Genomic DNA, 5929 nt, shown 5'->3' on the forward strand with positions numbered 1-5929 from the left:
AGGGAGCCTAGTGGGGGGCGCGAGAAAGTCAGTTGAGCTGAATTGCGTCGACGCCGAAACCAGGTGCCGCTCCGGCCTGCGGCGAGCTGCGTCGGCGTACCTCCTGGAGCTGAAGCGTGCAAACCTCTTCTGGTCCTCCGGAAAGCTGATGTTTTCATTGACCTTCAATGTGATGATTTGTAGTTCTTGTTTGAACGTTTCGAACGATCGTGAATATGCTGCGTGAGGTTCATGGCAGTTAGGGTAGGTGAAGTTGCTCGCGTCGCAGTTGTGTGTAAGATGGTCCGGTTGATCACAATTTGCACATTTTGGTCTCCCCCGGCAAGAGTTCGTACCGTGCCCATACCGCTGGCATTTGTAGCAGCGGCGTGTGTTTGGAATGTACGGGTGCGTGGGACATCGCAGGTAACCTGCCGTCACCGATTCTGGTAGTGGAGTTCTGTCCAAGGTTAATATTACGTGCTTTCTTCTGATTTCTTTGTCATCTCCTCTTATTGTGATGCGCCGGGCTGCTGTGAATCCTTGGTCACGCAGTCGTTCAAGGATGTCGGTTTCGGTTTCGTTGATTAGATCGAGTTCGCAGATGATGCCTTCAGAAGAGCTTGGGGTTCCTTGAGGTGTGATTCTAATTTCTAGACCATGGATATTATTTTGTTGAAAGAGCTTATTTGCCTGGTATTTGTGGCTGACTTCGATCAGCAAGTCTCCAGGAGTACTTTTTTCGCCTTATAGCTTTTCCCAGCATCATTTTCAAGAAACCTTGCAACAAGGAACACTGATTTTCTAATTACGGTTTTTTTTGTCAAGCGATTGCGTAATGACGAAGCGAGTGAAAATGTCATTGCTTCGGAGGCCAATGTTCAGAAGAGGTTTGGAAGTTACTTCGGTGCGGGCCCTTTTCAGAGCCCGATCGTTCTCTTGGGGGGTTTAAAGAATACCATATGCTATAATATAAAAGCCGGGGCCAGGGGTTCTTTCTTCTCAAACCTTACCCCGGTAGCTTGAGAGATCCCGAAGCTGGCAAACAGCAAGGAAGCCCATCGGCCGGAGCTTGACCTGGGCGCCGACGGCCAGCGTTTGAGGATTCTACCCTTCCCCTTACAACACATCGCCATGGTTGTTTCCAGCTTATGTTTGGGGGCTCGGGGTCCGCGGTGTCGTCAATACCGTAACCAAGAATACTCAAGGTGCCCCGTGCGGGGGTAAGTTATACTGTGTTGCCACAGTACTATGTTGCTTGTTATACTATGTTGCTTGTTGCTATGTTGCTATATTGCTATTTTAGTTTGTTGCTTGTTAACTTTTCATTTTTTCTCATGCGCTATTCAATGTTGTTAGGGGAAATTGTGACGTAACGTGAGTGAATAAATAAATAAGTAAATAAAGAAATCAATAAATAAACGAACAAATCAAAAACACACACAAAAAATTAAATGCCCCGCTACACAACTCTCCACTTGTCCATTGTCTCCTACAAAGAAGTTACACCATCATTTTGCTTGATACATAATTAACTAACGCGCTTCTAAGAGTTGCGAAAACCCGCCGCGCTGGCTCAGTGGCTAGGGCGTTGTGCTGCTCGGCGCATGTACGAGGGTTCAATTCAGGGCCGCGCCGGCTGCTTTTCTGACGAAGGCGAAACGCAAAAACGCCCGTGAGTTCGAAATTTCGGCGCACGTTAAAGATGACGAGGTGGTTAAAATTATTACGGAGCCCTCCACTACTGCGCGCCTCATCGTCTGTGTAGCTCGGTGCGTGAAACGCCGACAATCAATCAATCGTAGTTGTGAAACCTGTGACATACGAATAACCTTTCTCAACTATCCTCTCTCGCTTCGTCGCCATGATTTGAAACGAATGATTGCTTCTGAATCGTTATCTGTTGTTCAGGCTCCAAGAACGTTAGACGCATTCTTTTTTGTCTGCTTCCGTTATTTCACATTGGCTTTCCGTTGGCTTTTCCGTTTCTCCCTTTCGGGATAGCTGTCTTCAATGAACGTGTACATCACTCCTGCCTCCCCATCTAATTGCAGTTCGCCCTGTTAACGAGGCTGCTACGCGTCACAAAGGATAGCGCTGTGTCCACCTGTCAAAGAGGCTATTCAGCCAATCGCTTTAGATCACCTTGGTCAGATATTGTGGGCAGGTACTCCATCAAGAGTGACAAGGATCAGATTCACTATCGTTAATGAACTTCCATCAGCTGAGACTCTCCCGGCTATCTGGATGGTGCCTTTCAATTGAACTTGATGTCATTGCAACCACGCTTCTGTGCCGTCTGCCTCATTCCTCGTCTTCGTTGCAGTCATGGCAAAGCGCACTTTTAAGTGCGCTTTGCCATGACTGCAACGAAGACGAATTCTTCGACCACTATTTACGATTCTGTTGATGATGTGACGGGTCAATAATTAGCTTCCTGAGGTGCCGCTTCACGGGCTGTCTATTGACACTTTATGCAGGACCATTTTTCGTAACCACAGTAAAAGTTGCCACTTCGGATTCCCGCGCCATTTCTCCCAATGTCATTGAAGTCTAATCAATTTCCGCTACTACAATAGACGAATATATGCTACTGAGTGTGGGATGCATTTATGTAGTTTCTATAGCTACGTTCATTTTACCCTAGTTCTTTCAAGTCTAGTTCTTCCAAAATAAACAAACTTGTACTTTATGTTCTTGGCCCCTTTAAGCAGTTGGCCTGTCGCCGCGCTTCTCCGGGCATGATTCGCGCTCGTTCTGCTGCTGCTCATGAGGGCTGTATAACATACACATAGGTGCTCTCTGCAGAAATATTGGGTATATAAAACTGTTATTTTGTTTATACTGAACAACGAATTGATAATTGCTCTTGGACAGACAGTCTAAAGTGCACACGCTTGGTTCCCCTCTATAAAAGCAGCAAAAAAGGACCCTTTAAACTACCGCCCTATTTCAGTTGTATATTGTTTTTCTCAAATTCTTCAAGAGCACCTATTGGGTGTCATGACTTCCTTTGTAACAAAACATGAGTTACTGAGTGAACATCAATACGAGTTCATCTCCGGCGCGGGCACGCAGGTGTTACTTGAAAAGTTGTTTTATACCCTTCATAACAGCATAGATCAGAATGAGGTTTTGTTTGGGTTATTTCTTGATATTAAGAAAGCGTTTAATACTGTCAACCATGGTATACTCTGTACTAAATTGCACCGTTATGGCTTCCGCGGATCATTTCTATCTGTTCTTCAAAATTACCTTCAGAATCGTTCTCAAGTGGTGTGACTCGGATCGGTGCTGAGTGATAGTATCAGACTTAAGAGAGGTGTTACGCAAGGGTATATCTTGTTGCCTCTTCTTTTTAATTTGTATGTTAATGACTTAGCTACTGTTGTTAAAACTTTGAAAATTTATCAATACGCTATTGAAACCGTGGTGGTATCTGGCACCTCTGGTTATTCTCTTGCTCTCTCTCATCTTCAAGACGATGCCAGAAGGGTAGCGGATTGGTGCGAAGCAAATTGTAATAACAATGAACCCTGTGAAATGTCGGCTAGTTTGTTTCTGAAATGCACAGAAAACAGTGTCGAACGACTGCTTCATTAAAATACACTAATCAAATTGTCCATCTTGTTCCCGTGCCCATATTTTCTGTGTGTAGTCTGTTAAATACCTAGGTGTACATTTTGCTGGGGATCTTTCGTGGAACACACACATGGCTCACATATGTAAAAGTCTTAGAACTACTGCCTGTATGTTGTACAACTTAAAAGGGTTTCTGCAATTCTCTGTTCGAAAAATACTAGCTAAAACTTTGGGTTATAGTGTTCTTCGTTATGGCATGTGCTGTTTTTTCAACTGCTCCGCTCCCTCGAAAAAGACAGTTCAACATTACTCTTTATAAGTCACACGTGCCGGATTCCGACAGTGTATTTAGGGCAAATGGTTTACCTTCACTCGATACATTGTTTAAGCAAATCGTCGTGCTAAAATATTTCCGGTGTACGGATTACCGAACTCCCAATATTAAACTTATACCTCTGCAGCACATACCTTGACATCTTACACCAAGGGTCCGTACCCGTTACGGAATGGCTGCGCAGACATATTATGTTCCTGCTATCTTCAACGAATTGCCTAACGAATTGTCCTCTTCAACAACGAGGAAACGCTTGCGTGCTGCTATGCTGGCATTGGAAACATTCTGAAGTATGTACGTGTATGCGATGATTAGTAGCTATTTCTTTGTTCTCTAATAGTTTTCTTGTGATGAGGAAAATGCCACCCATGTAGCTGAAACCCAAACTGATTTATTGTATCATTGTTTGTCTATTTGTCTTCGTCTCTTCTGTTTGTCGGTTGTTGTTTGCTTTCCTTTTTTCTTTCCTCTCTTTAATTTTTCGACTTTTCCCTTCCTCTATTTTTTTCTTCTTCTCTTTTTTTCTTGTTTGCTTGTCTTTTTTTAACCTCCTATTCAGTTACAACTGTCAATGAGTGTTTTTTACAGAATTGAAGGCCTTTGCTGCCGGGCGACGCCGCACAAGCCCACCTGCAGGCTTTGGCGGCCCCATTTTGCTTCTGTATGTACTCCGTGCTAATAAACAACGATTTTTTGTCTAACTAAAGGCGCGTGGAATTTTGGGCGATCCGCGTCTACCAATACACGTCTATTAATTTCATGGGGCGTATACCGTATTTACCCGATTCTAACGCGCAATTTTTTCCGAAAAAATAGGCCAAAAAATCGCATGCGCGTTAGAATCGGATACAAAACCGATACTGCCGAAACAGCGGAAATTTCGTCCCACCCATCGCCATCGCCATCTCAAGATGGCGCCAAAGCTTTTAGCAATTTTTCGGACGCAGCGACTGTTCTATAGCAGCAAGCCTAGGCGCCTAGGTTTTTCTATCGGCGTTCACACAAATCGTCAAATCGTTTCACTTGCGCGCTTGATAACAGCAATGGCAGCAGCGGCTCCCACGCGTTCAAAACGAGCGGTCGGCTGAAGCGGGTACCTCTGGAGAAGCTCTTGGGATGGGCGTGCGAGGCGTGGGCCATGATCCCATCGACCAGGGTTCAACGTTCGTTCAGAAATGTGGCATCGCGAACGCGCTTGAACGCGCCGAGGCCGAGAAATTGTGGTCAGCGGAGAGCGACGAGGAGTGAGATGAGTGAGATTACTTCGGGAAATAAATCGCCCGTTTCTCTCGCATTCATTTGTCTCGGTCACAAAGTCCCGTGCGCGTTACAATCGGATGTGCAAGTTTTTTCGGTTTTTTTGGCAGGAAAATTGGGTGCGCGTTAGAATCGGGGGCGCGTTAGAATCGGGTAAATACGGTAATGCTTAAAAGCTAAAATTGATGCGTCAGTTCATAAGACCACATGATACCGCGCCTGTTGTCGCCTCTTGGCTCCACGCTTCTTGGCCCTTTGGCTAAGATTTAGTAACGATTTCTGCAAGCAGGAACATAGAAAGCCATGCATGTAGCAGGGACGGCTTAACACTTGATCCTGCTTTTTGTTGTACCAGTTGTCGTTTGGACATTTTTATTTTTGTCTTTATAGGCATCTCGCAACAAATTGGTGTATTTTTTTTTCGTCACTTCCGCAGTTTGACCACCTTGTGTTCATGATGGGGTTAAAACTCATTTAAAATCCGCTGTTCGTAGTGCCGCATGGGCTCATAAGTAGTGACGGTGTCCTTAAACGCGCTTTTTCTCAGCGCTTCATGACGTAACCTGGGGTCTTGTGGGCGTATTTATGGAGCCTTCACGCCTTTTATATCTGGGTAATTTTGCTGTCGCTAAAATGTTTTTAGCGATGAATTTGATAAAGCAGTAAACCTGACATTGAAACAGCTCGGTGTACAACAGCTGAGACGCCCATCCGTTTATTCTACACTTTCTTATTCCTGTGGCTCATTTTAACAGCAGTATTGGCAACTGCAAAAAA

This window comes from Haemaphysalis longicornis, unplaced genomic scaffold (assembly GCF_048455015.1).
Source record: "Haemaphysalis longicornis isolate Haplotype H1 unplaced genomic scaffold, Haemaphysalis longicornis Haplotype H1 scaffold_6, whole genome shotgun sequence".
In the NCBI taxonomy this organism is placed as follows: domain Eukaryota; kingdom Metazoa; phylum Arthropoda; class Arachnida; order Ixodida; family Ixodidae; genus Haemaphysalis; species Haemaphysalis longicornis.